This window comes from Copadichromis virginalis, linkage group LG9 (genome assembly GCF_057382275.1).
Source record: "Copadichromis virginalis isolate Kocher_CV1m ecotype Utaka linkage group LG9, C_Virginalis_male_GT1.1, whole genome shotgun sequence".
In the NCBI taxonomy this organism is placed as follows: Eukaryota; Metazoa; Chordata; class Actinopteri; order Cichliformes; family Cichlidae; genus Copadichromis; species Copadichromis virginalis.
The window spans coordinates 33764460-33781732 of NC_140626.1; the positions used below are offsets into that span (position 1 = coordinate 33764460).

The window sequence follows — 17273 nt, forward strand, 5'->3', positions numbered from 1 at the left end:
CGAAGTGGTTTCATGGTACAAAGGGATTGTATTCCAAGATCTGGGAGATTGTAGAAATGAGCAGTGATGCCCTTCCTACCATCTTTCCAGAAAAATATTTGATCTGGAAGCTGTTAGGCTTACTTACAGCAGCAGCACTTTCTGCACCTGCATAAACTCCAGGACACATTTACTAACGGTGTTTGTTGCTGTATGTGCTGCAGCTTTGAATTTTTTAATAATATATATTTTGTTAATATTTTGGCTATGGTGTCTTGTTATGAAATGTACAAGAGTAAAAGTGTTTTTAGCATGTGCTTCAAAGCTAAGTTTGACTGGGAAACTCAAAGCTCAATAGGCTGTATCAACAGAAATTCACTGCAGCCTATGTAATATTTCATGCGTCATAATTTATTCTACTCTATCTTGCAAATACATATTTGTGTGGCAATGTCATGCACAACACACACAACTATTAGATCCTTAAGATCAAACCTGTGTCATTCTTTTGGTCCACTGCAGTGCAGTAGTCAAAAAAAAGAATAAGTGAAGTGTCCACAGATGGCCAGGATAGAGCCCAGAGTGTTAATGTTTAAAATGTATAAAAATATTATTGATTGCAATTCTTTACTGTTAATATCAACAATAAGCTTTTTATTTTGAAATTACAAGTTAAAAAAAAATGCTGTTACATTTAATGCTGTTACACTGTAATCCTTTATTATAAGTATGGACACAGAATAAAGTGAACAGCATTTTGAAATAAGTTTAATTGGAATTTTGTACTACGCAAAAAACAAAACAAAAAAACAACAACAACAACAACATATTAAACAAACAAACAAACACAGCCAGTGCCTTCATTTGTCCATTACATGTCAAACATAGCACTGACCCTTAGTCCCTGCTCATCAGCACATGCTTTCAAAAAGAGCTCCATGTCCTCTGCAAACTGAAAAACAAAGAGGAACAAGTCCCTTGCTCCAGTGTCTTCTTCCTCTGACATGTCTATTAAGACCCTCTGCTGGTCCCCTTGATTTAAGGACAGATATTTGGGCATTGTTACATGTCCACAGAAAAGTGCCTTATTTTGGACAACCCACTGCACAGCAGGACGCAGATCTTCAACAACTGCTGGCTCCTGTGTCAGGCAAATGGGGATGAAAACAGTTATTTCTCTGTTGCAGAACAGTTTTTTAACAGTTATTCAAATTTCACTAACCATGTAATTACACTACTGTTTAAAGTGAATACTGACTTGACTGACTTCCTGGAACTTGTGCTTTTTCAGTCTGAAAATGGGCACGTGTTGTCCTTCAAGCACAGCTTTGGCTTCCTCTCTCCAGTGTGCAAATAGCTTGCCAGAGCTATGAAGAGTAAGGCCACAGTGAGGGCATGTCATTTTCAAGGACTTTCCATCAGCTGCAGTTTTATTGAACACAGAGGGTAGAGCCAATGAATGTTCTAACAAAGACTCAGAAAATGGTTCAGATACCGAAGACAAAACCTTGGGGGGGAAACGGGGCTCCTCGAAGAGTACTGCCGGAGGAATACGGGTCTCCTCGGAGAGTTCAGCGGGGAGCAGTCCTGATAATGGTGGCTGACTTGGTATTGAAGAATGCTGACAAGACAATAAATGCCTTGCCATATCCCCACGCCGTATGATTGTAATCTTACAGACAGGGCAGTGAAAGTGTCCTGTTGTCCTACAAGGCAGCCTGCACCGGCATATCATTTTATCTGTAAGAGAAAAAAACAAACAAACAAACAGATGTAATTTAAATGTAGTTGTATAGAATGCAATCAATTTGTCTAACAATCAGATTGTACATGTTAACAAAAACATCCAAGCCAACCTCAATAATGAAAGCAAAATGGTATGGATCACAAAACTTATGTCAAGAAAAATTGTGAAAAGTAAATAAAAATATATTTTATAAAAACACTATTTTTGTTGCAGATGAATGCACTGAACTGTACAATATCAACAGCAACTTTTAAGTCAACAAAGATACTGCAGAAGTGCTTAAAAAAGTGCATATTTATAACTATAACGTATATTTAATACAAACATACCTTTGAAAGGCAAAGCATTTTTTTATATGCACACTTAGATGCTCCTCAATCTTTGCCCTGACAGTTGGGCTGAAAGTGGGGCACAGAGGGCAGTGAAAGAGTCCTCTGCAACACGTGTTGCATTCCTGCAATTCTGGCTTTAAGCCCGAATTCCAGATTGATAAGTGCATCTAAAACAGAGAGAGAAACAGATAAACACCATATACACATTTAAGTTAAGGTTTTAGCAGAAATAACAATTTACAGTTGGCATGTAATAGATTTGGGAAGAAAATTCTTGAAAAAAACCCCACAAATATTTTACAAGACACTTTAATTTGTGAGACATGTTTCTATTGACATATAACAGTCAATTGAACAGGGGCTAACTAAAATCTGGGCAATAAAAAAAGCTGTACAGAAAAGAATAACGAATAGAAGTATTGATAAATATATAAATCTGTTTGTGACGAAATTTACAGTGTTGACGCTAACCAAAGGTGTCACAAGTACACACGTTCCTTACTACAGTTTAGATACCTCTGTTTAGAAAGCACTGACTCGACTTTTTAGTCAAGTCGAAGTAAGAAGTACAGGGTCTAAAATATAATTTATGTACAAAATTTTGAAGTAATCTTGCGTCCAAAGCATGCGCGCGGGGGGCTGATTTACAAATGTATGGATTACAAAGTACAGATACGCGTGCTAAAATGTGAGAAGTAGAAGTATAAAGAAGTATACAGTAGGCACAAAAAAGTACAGCAGTAAAGATACCAGAAAATTCTACTTAAGTACAGTATTGAAGTATTCGTTATTTTGCATCTCTGACGCCAACAATAAATCATACTCTAATGCAAAATGTGGTTTTTGCTTCTTCTCGCCCACAGAAGCCATTAATCCAGCTCTCTTACTTAAATCAGGCCCAGGAAAAAGCATATTTGTGTGTTTCTCTGCCATGGAGCACGATGAAAAAACATTAAAATAAATTGTAACGCTAAATAAGTGGCAACATGATCATTGTAAGAAAACTAGACGATTCCTAGAATTATAAAATCACTAACGGCAAATTTATTTAAGAAAGACTTAACCAACCTTTGTGATCAACTTGCAAGACTTCCATGGTATCCATGTGTGTTTACGGCTAGTGTGGAGGTCACGTGTTTCCGGTTAGTGTGGAGGTCACGTGTATCCGGTTACTATGGAGCTCCACAGTGGCTGCAGCCAGACCCTTCTCGTACAAATCGGGTCTACCCGATCCGTACCGCGCATGTGCAGATGTTTTCTTCTTCTTCTGTTCGTTTAATGGCAGTGTACTCCCCAGTGTACGAGGATACCGCCACCTGCTGACCGAGCGAATAAACCCTATTATAAACTGAATTATCGTCATTACAAACGTGTGTTAAATTTGATTTAGCGATAGTCGAGTGTGTTTATGCTTGTCTGTGAGGAGAGGATTGTTGGAATAGTGATGATGATGTCCGCTATCACTGCCAATTGTCAGTAAACAGTTCATCTGGCTGATGAATCTACACGTGAGATATTACAAAGTCTGTATTATTAACTCTGTAATTATGTAATTAGGCGCCATTCTTCTTATTTTACGGCGCTGTTGCTCAATCGGGGGACGCTCTCTGTTGAGGAGAAAAGCATGAATTTCTTTGTATACGGATTATCCATTGTTTAAATGTCCCGGGCAGTCGAAAAGAAGGCAGAGCTGTTGCGAAATGCTAGGAGCTAACTGGGCGCTAACCGCATCATTCAAATATATTGAATGTCGCAAAGAGAGGAAGTGACGTAAGATTTGCGCATGCGGGGTACCGATCGGGTTTCCGGTACGGATCGGGTAGTGACACTCCCCTCCTGCACAAACACTTTGCCCCGCCCCCTTCTTCTTGATCTGCTTTGATTCGATGCTGTTTGGACACGTGACTCGAAAAAGATGGCCGATGTTTTTTTTAAATAACCTTTATTTGTCAACAACAATATAAACATATAAGGCACTATTATTTATCCATGCATCTAAATATATACGGTTGAGCATTACAATAAGAGAAATAACAAGAGAAAGAAAGAAAAAGATGCAGAATGTGAGAACATAGACACAAACAGTGTGAACAGAAAGGGAAATCATGATCCACATCTCAGATAGAGAGGAGGCCTCCTTTTAACATAAATAGAACTTATTGAATAGAAATATAAGTTTAGGGGCCTTCTTTTCATTTATGTGTTTCGGCGATGTGAGGGAAGTTGCCCCCCCCCTTCTTCAAATCCAATAAAAGTGGTATAAAACGTTTGTGCTACATTTGTGCTGGTTTGTGCTGCAAAAAAAATTAGTTAACGTGAGTGTTCTCGGTGGTCAGGAACAAATGTAATCGCATGGCAGGATGCTGTAAAAGGACCAAACTTCAGCCAGGAGAACAACTGAGATAATCCATCCACAATACGAGGTTAGTCATTCATATACTGCTGCATGGGCTGGGCTGTAGTTACATCCTAAGGTTTTAAAAACTGAGCTTAAATAAATGATTAGAGGTAATAAAAGCCGAGGGAGGTCAACAGGGATCACTGACAGTTTTAGGAGCTTTTTAAGATTAAATAGAAGAAAATACAAAACATTAAACATGTTAACAACACAAAAGCCATATTAAACGCAGACTACTTTAGGCCCGGAAGTACTGTAGCATTCCAGCCGGACTTTATTCAGACGATGCACTTAATGATCATTACGGATGGACCATGGTGGGGTATTCCAACCCATTTATTCACAAATTACCATAGACACATTGTAAGAGCTGTAATCATAACATAAAACAAAATAAACATTCACTTGATATAACCACGTTTCCGTTATGCTAATTAATTCAGAGAAAAGGCACAGGAGGTGCTAGCATCAGCCTACTAGATCACTCATAAACTTATTAACAATCAAGTAATACATTTACAAATTGTCTGAAATGTAAACAACAAGTACAACACAAAAAACATACCTGTTCGCCTTCCAGCTAGATGCTAATTTAAAGATAGATGGAAAACGATAACCTTCTCATTAACCTTTTCTGCAGCAAGCGGTAGCAGTTCGATCTTCCTTCCCGGAAGTTGCCCGTTCCGAATTTCAAAATAAGAGTCTAATCTATATTATAAGGTATAATTCGTTCAGGGATTTAACTGTTTGAAAAATATCAATAAGATAAATAATCTGGGTCATTTACAAGCAGTGTTGGTCAAGTTACTTGAAAAAAGTAATCAGTAACTAATTACTGATTACTTCCCCCAAAAAGTAATCCCGTTACTTTACTGATTACTTATTTTCAAAAGTAATTAATTACTTAGTTACTTGGTTACTTTTTAAAAACACGATTTACAACCTGAATAGGTGATAAAGCGATAGATCTTTCAGCCCAATTCTACTTTTTCTACATAATCCATCATACAAAATGTAATCAAATGGAAAAGTCTCATTTTAAAACTTGTTTTATTAGTTTTAATCTTTTAACTTTATGCATCAAGCAAAAATTTAATTATATGCAACATTCTCTGACTTGTTTAATATTTAAACCTATTTTCTGCACATTCCAGCACATAATTTTTTTTTTGTGTGTGTTTACACTCAGTCTTTCAAATAGATGCAAGTAAAACACAGCAGAAAATAAATAACATCAAAGACTAGCGGTCCTTTTGCTCTATTTTCACCTGTAAAGCAGGAGTGGCGTAGGCGGAGGTTTACCCTGGTGCAGGTGTGCCGCAGTGGTCAGTGGAAGAATCCGCGAGTTTCTCTGTGAATTTCCCATTACGTGGTAGCGCACTCAGAGCTTGCTTGGAAGTTTAGGGGGGTGTTTTTGCTGTAAAAAGAAGTTTTCTTCCCACGCACAATGCTAATGGACACTAATGTTTTTGTCACTTTTTATGGAATCAAACTTAAAGTAAGGTCAGTACTTCCACGCTTTAAACGCTGCACGCTCATACTCTCTCCCGTACTCGAAATATGATCCATTGTTGATCTGCACACAGCTGTTGTCACGAACGTCGCACTTGCTTAAGTCACTGTCATGAGACATTCTTGCAAAAAAATCACGGTTTTAGTAACGCAGTAATGCAGCATTCCTACGGGAAAGTAACGGTAATCTAATTACCGTTTTTGCAATAGTAATCCCTCACTTTACTCCTTACTCGAAAAAAGTAATCGGATTACAGTAACGCATTACAAGTAACGTGTTACTGCCCATCTCTGTTACTGTCTCTCTCTCTCAAGTAGGATTCGTCATGTCATCACTGAACAATCGGATAGAGACCGATTGCGTCCAGAGGCGAAGCAGCAGTACTTGCAGAAAATAGCGTGCATTGGAAATGTGGACCCGTATGAAATACGGCCGTGGAGTAGAAACCCTGAAGACCGTAGCCTGACATATTCTCGTACCTTGTCTGTGGAGTCAGTGTGTACAAGTCGTCATTCAAACAAAGGTAAGTCAGCTCGAGTACTGCGAGTAAAATGCATTTGATTTCCATCCGAACATTCACATTAGTGCAGCATAAATTCATTCATGAAGGAAAATTACAGTGAGAACATGTGGAGGCTGTTAGAGGGATAACATAGTGAGTTCAGTGCACTGATGTGACATTGTCCTGAAGGATTTAGTTATTCTTTATGATTAAAGAAATTGCAATGATTTATTAATGTTTATTATAAATAATACTAATTATACATCTTGCTTCCATATTTGTATCCCGTGTCACTAAAAATACATTTTATTTTAATTTTATACTTTGATTAATGACCTGCAGAATCTCCTTATCATATTAAGTGATTCATAATTGTCACTTTATGCTTTCTCCATCTCTAAAGTGATGACATCCTTGCATTACATACTTTAGGTTCATTTTCTGCCGGCAGGTTTCTGACAGAGAACAGGCAGGTTTACACTATAACCTGCAGCGATGGACACATAAAGAAATGAAAAATGACATGTATGTGCTAACTTTCTAAACACTTTGTTACATTTATGATAAAGTAGATAAAACACATTTATGTCGGCCTTGGATCATAGTTCTTGTTTTTGAACTTTGTCTGTGTGTGTTTCAGGTCCTGCACTCTCAAAGACTGAATGAACCAGCATTGCAGCCACAGGTCATTGTGAGCATCACAGGGAAGGTTGAAGCCGCCCACTGCACCTGTATGGCCGGAGTCGCAGAGACCTACAGCCATGTCGCTGCTCTTCTGTTTAATGTAGAAGCAACAGTGTTGATCGTGGCACAAGGACTGTTACAGATGAACCTGCATACTGGGTTTTGCTGGGTAATATGACCAATATACAGCCAGAGGTTGGCCATAAGATAGACTTCTCCTCTTCAGCTGCTCAAAAAAGGCTCTTGATCAAAACATAAACAGACCATCCGTATTTTGTGTTTGGAGTGTTATGGACAGTGTTGGGTAAGTTACTTTAAAATAGTAACTTAGTTACATTACTAGTTACTTCTCTCAAAAGTAACTCAGTTACTTCAAGTTACTCGTTACTTTCAAAGTAACTAGTTACTAGGGAAAGTAACTTTGGTTTTCTCTCAGAATTCTCTTGTTAATGTGTTGCTTCCATAACTTTGCCAGTCTTCTAGCTTGCTTACTTGCCACAGTGCACTGTGCCACCTACCAATAGAAAGGAAAAAATAATGTGCATATTTCCACAAGAGAAATCCCACGCCTGGACCGTCATTGACTGCTGCCATGATTCTAGCCTACGTCACAGCGTCATGTGCGCCTTTTACATCCAACACAAAAACTGCAGTCGTGGTGCTTTTGATTGTACTCAGAACTCGGAAATTCTGCCTTCTGAATAGGAAGATGTAGGTAACACCAGACTGCAGATGAGCTGCATACAGAGCTGGACTGGGACAAAAAAAAAGTGCTGGGCATTTTAACTATTATAGGAAAAATCATAAAGTCTTTGAATGACAATAAACACTGTTGTGACAGTGATGTGCACTGTTCTGATGGTATATATGCATCAATCTATCAATCGTTTGTTGTAAGATTCAGATAATTATTTTTTAAAAGCGAGACATTTTAAATGAGAATAAGAAAGAAAAGTATTTCTTTGTGCCCCCCTTTCCCTGTTAATGCCCTACCTGCCCCCCTGGCAACACTTTGCTAGATCCGCACCTGCACAGTTACCAGCTGTCAGCTACCTAAAAAAGGATCCTGGTGTTATTTGTCTCTCAGAAACAGTTCATAACTTTCCTTCAACTCATTCATGTCACCTAAAAGGTAAACCTGTTTCTCCATCACAGCTCTGATGATTCAGTAAGGACATCTCCTGGTTTCATCTTCATGTTTCCCTCTCACCAGATAACCAAACCGACATCATGACCAGCAGCTTTTTTGCAGCTGTGGCTCCAGCAAACATCAGCTGATACTAGAAATTAATATTATATAAATTCTAACAATAGCTGATCAAGCTTAAACGTGCTGCTGTTGTTTAGCGCGACATCCGCTGGTTTCCTCTTTCGGCGCAAAGTGAGCGATAAACAAACAAGAGAGAAAAGACGATCAGCTGATCATTGATCAGTTTCATGATTGAAGTAGAAACGGGAGAGGGAGGGGAGAGGATGAGAGAAGAAGAGGCAGCTGTGCAGCGTAAACACAGAATAACTCCAGCTTTGTGTCTTTTTCATTGTAGCTGAATTAAGGGACAAACTGTTCCTTTTCACCTCAATAAGAAACGCGTAATATTTTCTCTGAATACCAGACGGGACGGTTGGCAACTCTAATAACTAATGAACAAAATAAAGTTCAACATCATTAACTTCATAGCACCACCCAGCTGTATAGAAACTCCGTCATGCTAGCTAGTACGCAGTACGGAAAAAGTCAGAATAGCGAAAGTAAACTCCACCTAAACTTGGTTCATATCTGACCCAGAGAGACTGCAGGTCATAACTTCTTACCTGAAGTTCAGTTCACACTTGGACCGGCGGCCGCCTCGGGTCTCTTTTCCTTCTGTGTCCCTTTTCCTTCATCCACCCACTGGCCTCCACCACTTGCTAATGTTACTGAATCTGTGGAAGCTCCGCGATGCCACCACACGAAGTAACGAGTAACGACCCTATCTAAATCCCAGTAACGAGTAACGCGTTCCTGATTTTGGCATAATAACTACCGTGCTCGTTACCACAATAATAACGTAGTTACTGTAACGCGTTACGTAATAACGCGTTAGTCCCAACACTGGTTATGGAGTTTGCAAGTGTTTTGGAGTTTGTACATGCTTTGTCTCTAGGAGCCACCGTACTTAGGGACTAATAAAGCGCTATATAAATACAGGCCATTTTCTAAATAGAGCCGGAAATCCCATCACTACTCAGCAGCACAAATGTGTTCTCTCGGCTCAGCTGTGTCACACGAACGAATCACAGCAGAACAGAAAAAGGGGCGGAGCAAAGTGTGTGTGCAGGAGAGGAGTCGTCTGCAGCCCAAATGTGTTTTCTCAGGGCATCTGAGTCACGTGATCGCACAGTAACGAATCAAAGAAAATCAGGAAGAAGGGGGCGGAGCAAGGTGTGTGTGCAGGACAGGAGTCGAGCAGAGAGAGCTGCTTTTGCATGAAACGGGAGTAAAGTAGTGAACTTAGAGGAGAGAAACAAAGTAAAGTATCGATCATAAACCACTACCAACGTCCTGATCGATATCTGCATCGATCTGCCCACCCTTGTCTCCTGGATCGTAGCTGAGATCAGCGTGAACCACGTGGGTCTCTGCTCCCTGATCTGTTTCCTGTGTTTGGAAAGAGTTGCAGCTTCATCGCGGAGTTTCTCTCGGTTTGTGGGCTCATCTAAAGGTAAGCACCGAGCTAACTTTACTGTGAGTTCAGTTCATGTTGAGTTTAGCTCCTGAATGAGGTCTTCTGCTGCTCTCCTCGGTGTCTGTTCACAGTTTATTGTGAACACGTTGAGAGAAGAGTGAGAGAGTGTTTGGAGAAAAACACCAACTAATCATTAGCTCAGCATGCTGGGAGAAGTTGGAGCAGAAAAGTCTTTTCATTGTCCCTGCAGCTGTTTTTCTGCCTGCACCAAACCTCTACAGCCTCGTTTCTATTTGTATGGACTCAAATGTCGTCATAAATATTTTGTATTTGGGTTTGTTTTGTTTTTTTTGTTTTTTTTGTTTTTTTGTGTCCCGTTTGGATCTTTAGCCATCAGAATTGTTGTCTGAAGGCCAAGAAAGATGCCAAGCGGATTTATTTTACCAAGTGGATCATCATGGCCTTGCCATATTGGTCCATTTGATTGACCTTTATTATAATTATGAATTTATTTTATTTTCAGTTGCCACAAACGGGACAGACACGACTGGGGGACAGGACAGGGAGAGAGAATGAAAGAAAGAGAGGGAGAGAAAGAAAACCAAAGGGGAGAAGAGACGGTGAGAAGGGGGAGAAGAAAGAAAGAAAAACAAACAAAAAAAACAAAACACCTGGGTCACCTGTAACACCTGGGTCACCTGTATGGAGAAAAAAAACAGAAGAGAAAGCAAACAACAAAGAGCAACATAATAAAAAAAACAGCACCATCACAATAAACTAGCTAGCAGTAGATATCAGTAGATACTAAATAATAAACGATATTGTGCAGCACGCAAGATAGACAGTGCACAGTGTGCTTTGAGGCAGCAGCCAAGAAAGCTGTAGTCCGCGTCTGTGAATACCCGTGTGTACACTTGTGTGCATACCTGTGTGGATCAGCATGCTTGCATTCCAAAGGTTTCTCCATGTAACGATCTGCTAGGGAGTGTGGGGGGGCCACAGCCCCGTCCTCCAGGGTATGAAGCAGGCATGGAGGAGATCAAAACTCCAGACATCCAGAGGCCCCCAGAACACAAGAGACCAAGGAAGACCAACAGAGGGGCAGCCGCGCCACTGTCCCTGTAAGAGCTGAGGAGAGTCCCAGATGAGGGCTCACTCAGCAGCCGCGGAGCGAAAGCCAGGGGGAGTTGCAGTGACGCGCCCGTGAGCTCCGCCGGCAGCCAGCCGTGCCTGAGTGACTGAGCCCCAGGCCGAGAGGCCGGGGGCACCCCACCTCCGAAGTGGCCCGAGCGAGCCCCAGGCTCCAGGCCCCGATAAGCGGCCGCCAAGGAGTGAGCCGGTGTGTACCCGGACGCCCACCCCCAGACACAAAGAACCACCAACGCACCGACACCTGAGGGAGTCCGCCACTGGCAGGGGAAGTGGTGGGTGGAGATAGGCCTCCAAACCTTGGAGGGCCTGAGATGTCCCCAGAGAGGTGGCGTCTGATACCCAACCTGACATATAGACACAGACATACAGGCACACACAGACACAAACATCCATCCCCACCCTCATGCTCTCCTATGCACTTACTCCACACTCAACCAACATGGAGACAGACATAAAGAGACGATCTACACACGGTCACACTCCCCAAGCGTACTCTACGAACCGGGTCTAGGTACCCTTGCCCCTGGAGGGGGGAACTGCACCCAGACCCAGGTGGTGTTATCCTTTTCCCTGCGGTGGGGAGAGGCAGACCGCCCCGACTCCGCAGCAGCAGGGAGGCCCCAAACTCCAGACCGCAGCTGGACGGCCAACTCCTCCTAGCCCCCCCGCTCCAGCAGGCTGCAGAGAACGGGGGTGAGAGAAGACTCCAAACCTCCCTCCACCCGCTCATTGTAGTGTTGATGCATGTGTGTTCTAAGGTGCAATTAAAACCCAGGAGGGCATGGAGCTACCTGCCAGAGAGCAGCAGGTAAGCGCATAGTCCCTCCTGTTAGCCCTCAATGTCTACGTGTATTCAAAATTGAGAGGTGGGCAACGACGCCAGGGGTGAAGTGTACACCCTGATGGTAATTTGGACTCTGTGTATCGTGCCCACCCCCAAGATCCTATATGTATGTGTAATGAGAGTGTGAGTAATGTGAATGTCTAAGTTGTGGGATAAAATTGAGGCAGAGGCAGCCAGAAGGGGACAGAGGGGGGGGGAGGGGGGGGGGGGGGGGGTAGCCTCCTCTGCACCCTGGTGACATACCCCTACTCCAAGGCCCTGCATGTGTGGGTGGTTGTGGTGGAGCGGGAAGAGGGAGGCAGCTGGAGATGGGGAGGGAAGGAAGGGAGGGGCAGGTGACCCCTCCCTGGGGCCAGCTCCCCCGCTGACCCCAGTAGGCACTCCCATACTCCGCGACCCGCCAGGAAAAGGGGGCCCAGGCCCATCCAGACCGGGGCCCAGCGCAGCAGCGCCCCCCGGCCCCACAGAGCCCAGGACAGTCCACCCAACCCCACCACAGAGAAAACTGCACCCACCCCACCATCCATTCATCTTCCAGACTACATGAGACAATAGACGCCCAGGCTGAGATCTTCCTCCACCTCTCCTGTATCTCCCCCTCCTGCAGAGAGTTCCTGAGGAGAGGAAAGCTCCTGCAAGATGTGACAATCTCCCCCACCAGTTGAAGAGCCCCCCAGGCGGCTCGACGCACCGGCGGCACCCTGCGCCAGGGATGGGCCCCCATGCACCCACCCGCCCACAACCCCTGCAACACACAAACCAGGACCCAAGGCCCCGAGGCCCGGCCAGGGCCCCAGCCCAGAGACGGAGCGCCCCCAGAACCTCACGCCCATCCCGGACCCACCCAGGGGCAGACAGGCTACCAGGTCAGTAACCCACGTCCGTCAGCACAGACCCTCCCCTAGCCCCGCTGCACGCAGCCGCGAGGAAACAGTCACCCGAGAGCCAAAAGAGCCCCCACCCGGACATGACCGCTACCCCGGGTTGAGCCCCCCAAGGAAGATGCCTCCGGGGAACCCCCCGACGCCCTAAGCCTGTCCCTACCCCCACACCAGTCACAACAGTGAAGGCGGGACCAAACTATGACCCCCCACCCCCACTAGGTGATGGAGCTGATCAAAGGAGCCCAGAGCAATTGATCTGATGTGGTGGTAGAGGCTGTATCAAGACTAATGTAATCTAATAGATAATTTCTATATTGGTTAGAATTAAGATTGTTTTTATTTTTCCAGTTCATGAGGACAGTTTTCTTGGCTATGCATAGGGCAGTGAAGATCATATGGGCTATATTCTTATCTGAAGTGACATTATCTAAGCTGCCCAACAAACACACTAAGGGGGAAGTTGGAATGTTACATTTCAGACACTTTGATAAGTCTTCACATATCTCGCACCAAAACTTCTGAACTGGTGGACAGAACCAAAGAGCGTGGATGTAATTGTCTGGTGTATTGCCTTGACAGTGTGAGCAGTTGTTGAAAGATGTAAAGCCCATCTTGAACAGCCGATGACCTGTATAGTGCACTCTATGTAGTATTTTGTATTGTATTAATTGCAGACTGGGATTTTTAATTAATTTAAAGGTTTTTGAGCAAATCTGAGACCAGAAGTTTTGGTCTAAGCTGACTGATAAATCAGCTTCCCACTTTGCAATAGGAAGGGATATTGATTCATCTAATTTAGAAAGTGTTCTGTATATTTTAGATAATAATTTGGGGGATTTAAGAGTAAGAAAATGTGCCGCACTTAGTGGTGTTTGTAATTCAACTTGACTGAGGTTAAAAAAATTTTTTACTATGGATTTAATTTGTTGATATTCTAAAAATCTTGTCTTGTTGATCCCATATTGTGCAACTAGTCTGTCAAATGGAATAAATTCTGTTCCCTCTAATATATGTTCTAAGTATTTAATTCCTTTACAACGCCATTCTGGGAAATTAATCATATTATTGTTTTGTAATATGTCAGGGTTATTCCAGATAGGTGTACGTTTGCATGGGATTAATGAAGACTCCGTTATTTTTAGAAACTCCCACCATGCTGTCAGAGAGAAGCTGATGTTGATACTTTTAAAGCATTCATGTCTTTTGATGTTTGAGCTAATAAATGGTAGGTCTGAAATCTCTAGATCCTTGCATAGTGCCTGTTCAACATCTAGCCAGGGCTCATCTAAGAAGGTATGTTTTGACCATTCTGAGATGAACTGAAGCCTGTTGGCTAAGAAGTATTGGTGAAAATTAGGCAGATCTAATCCTCCTCTATCCTTGGTTCTTTGTAGCGTTTTTAAGCTAATACGCGGGGGTTTATCTTTCCAAAGGAATTTGGAAATATATGAATCCAGAGATCTGAACCAATCTTGTGATGGTTTGTTAGGGATCATCAAAAATAAGTAGTTTATTTTTGGCGAGATCATCATTTTTATCGCGGCGACCCTTCCCATGAGTGATATGGGTAAAGATTTCCATCTAGTCAGATCGCCTTCTACTTTCTTTAGAAGTGGGATGTGGTTTAATTTAGTTAAGTCTGAAAGCTTAGGAGAAACATTAATACCTAAATATTTAATATTTCCGGATTGCAGTGGGGCAGAGGAAGAATTATGGAAGGAGCAGTTAATGGGGAGAACTGTAGATTTTGGCCAGTTAATTGAATAATCTGAAACTCTTGAAAACCAGTTTATTAGAGTAATTACCTCAGAGAGGTTGGTTTGTGTGTTTTGCAGAAAAAGCAACACATCATCCGCATAGAGACAGGTTTTATGTTCTATGCTCTTACATTTTATGCCCTTAATTGTTGTAGCCTGTCTAAATGCTGCTGCTAGAGGTTCGATAAAAATTGCAAAAAGTGAAGGGGAGAGTGGGCATCCCTGTCTGGTGCCCCTCAGGAGACAGAAGCTGGAGGATGTCTGGTCATTTGTTCTGATACGAGCTGTTGGGGAATTGTATAATATTCTTATCCAGTTTATGAAAGAGTTTCCAAAACCAAATTTGTGTAAAGTTGCGAATAAAAATTTCCAGTTAACTCTATCAAATGCTTTTTCTGCATCTAGAGATAATATTATGGTTTCGATGTTTTTATCGTATGAGTAGTCTATTAAATTAAGTAATCTACGAGTGTTTGTTGAGGAGTGCCGACTTTTTATGAAACCAGTTTGGTCAGGATGAATTAAGAGGGGGGTTATTTTCTCTAATCTCTTTGAGAGAGCTTTGCAGATTATTTTAAGGTCTACATTTAACTCATTCACTGCCATTGACGTCTACAGCCATCAATGGCAGTGCATGAGTCAATGGGTTTAACCCATTCACTGCCAATGGCTGGCAGTGAATGAGTTAAAAGAGAAATTGGACGATAACTTGAGGGAAATAAAGGGTCTTTGCCTGGTTTTAGCAGGAGACTAATGTTGGCAGAATTCATATTTGGTGGTAGTCTGCCATTTTCCTCGATTTCCTGCAACATGCCGTGGAATACTGGTGCCAGAATAGTCCAGAATTCTTTGTAGAATTCTGCAGGGAAGCCGTCTGGACCTGGAGCCTTATTATTGGGCATACTTATCAGGGCTTCCTGGAGTTCACTTGGCGTCAGTGGCGAATCTAGTTCCATTGCTTGACTGTCTAGTAATTTTGGAAGAGTTACGTTGTCAAGGAACAGATCAATTTCATTTTTAGATGGGTTTATTTGTGGTGAGTATAAAGTTTCATAGAAGTCCCTAAAAATGTTGTTTATTCTTCCAGGGTCATATATTGTATTCCCCGATAAATCTTTAGCAGCACATATAGTTGTTTTTTCTTTCTTTATTTTTAACTGGTTAGCTAGAAATCGACCTGATTTGTTACTGTGTTCAAAATTCTGCAAGCGAAGTCTTTGTATAAGGAATTGTGTTTTTTTATTAATAGCTTCATTTAATTCTAGTTTTGTCTTGCGTATTTTGTTCAATGTTTCCTGATCTTGGTTGCACGCGTAGGCTTCTTCTAGTGATTTGATGTTTTTTTCTAATTCCTGAATATTTTTGTTTTCTTCTTTCTTTTTGTGTGATGAGAAAGAAATTATTTTACCTCTCATTACAGCTTTCCCTGCTTCCCATAGAACAGCAGCAGATATTCCGGGAGTGTCATTAAAGTCTAAATATGAAGTCCATTCCTTTTTAAAATATTTAATAAAGTCTTCATCTTTAAGCAATGATGTATTAAATCTCCAGTTTTTTCTTGGCGTAGTGTTATTCTTGTACATTAGTGTTAATGATACAGGAGCATGATCGCTGACAGCTATAGGATGAATCTCAGTGTCTGAAATGTCACTCAGCAGTGAGCTGCTGACCAGAAAATAATCCAGACTAGAGTAAGAGTGATGAACATGCGAGAAAAAAGTATATTCCTTACTGTTGGGGTGAAGGGAGCGCCATGCATCACGAAGGCCAAAGTCGCTCATATACTGTTTGATTATATTTGTGGACTGCCAATTGCGCTGACTTCCTGTTGTGTTGAGCCTATCCATTTCTTCATTTAGTCCAAGGTTGAGGTCACCGCCAAGAATGAGTGTGCATTCGAGGTGTTCAGAGAGTGCACTAAAAAATCCGTGGAAGAATGAGGGTTCATCAACATTTGGACCATATATACTTACAATACATAGTTTTTTGTTCAATATTGATAGTTTAATAATTAGAAATCTACCCTCTGGATCTATAACTGTATCGAGTACTGTAAAATTAACATTTTTATATATTAAAATTGCTACTCCCCGTTGTCTAGAATTATAACAGGCTGCAAACACGTTAGGAAACTCAGGTGTTTTAAGTTCGTTTAAACCTGTGACAGGTTTGTGAGTTTCTTGTAATAAAACAACATCTGCCTGTAGTTTTTTAAGCTGGTTAAATATCTTTAACCTCTTTCCTCTGGTGCCAGCTCCATTTACATTCCATGTGACAAACCTCAGCATGCCCATAATTGTGTGTGTATTTCTAATGATGTACGCTGGGTGTTTCGTTTAAACGGGTGGAGAGAATGTGGAAACATCCCTTGTTTGTAAATAGAAAGAGCGAGAGGAAGAAAAAAAGGTGTGGTGAGAGGCTCCATAAGTCTGACTATGTGTGTGAATATTCACTAATATGAACAAGCGTGGCTTGCTTATGTGTCCTGCAAGTCTGTGCGTGCTGTGAGGCTGTTGTGAATGTGCTGCCGTTGAGCGGATGTGTTTGCGTGATCGTGGTGTGAAAATATGGAGAAATAGAGGGTGTTGTTTGTAGGTTAGTGGGGAAGTAGGTGATCACAGCAGTGAAAGACAAGAGAAAGAAAGAAACCACATGAACTGTGAGCAACAACAACAAAAAAGAAACGAAACGGAAACATTCCAATTAAAGCAATGACGGAGGGTGACGGTGTTATATCTGCTATGACATCATATTGATATTACTAGGTTAAACCCATGTTAAAAGAGAAAGTGTGAATGAATAAGAAACGAGTGTA

The 17273-nt window shown here is 41.8% G+C and overlaps 1 protein-coding gene and 1 long non-coding RNA gene across 3 annotated transcripts in view; one reads left to right on the plus strand and one right to left on the minus strand.

Moving 5' to 3' along the window:
• Nucleotides 1-191: 191 nt before the first annotated feature.
• LOC146702349 (uncharacterized) lies at nucleotides 192-3264 on the minus strand. 2 transcript variants are annotated; one of them, XR_014922302.1, is made up of 4 exons: nucleotides 3127-3264; nucleotides 2056-2225; nucleotides 1238-1719; nucleotides 193-1120 (listed from the first exon to the last, which is right to left on the minus strand). It is a non-coding gene; the product is annotated as an uncharacterized LOC146702349 (long non-coding RNA). The 2 variants fall into 2 exon arrangements; XR_014922301.1 differs by having other exon boundaries at nucleotides 192-1120; nucleotides 2056-3264.
• Nucleotides 3265-9572: 6308 nt separating this feature from the next.
• The window catches only part of LOC146702350 (uncharacterized), a 54698-nt gene continuing 46997 nt past the window's right edge, over nucleotides 9573-17273 (plus strand). Inside the window, exon 1 of the mRNA XM_085468809.1 lies at nucleotides 9573-9857. The gene's annotated coding sequence lies outside the window, so the exon portion shown is untranslated. The remainder of the gene's footprint in view (nucleotides 9858-17273) is intronic.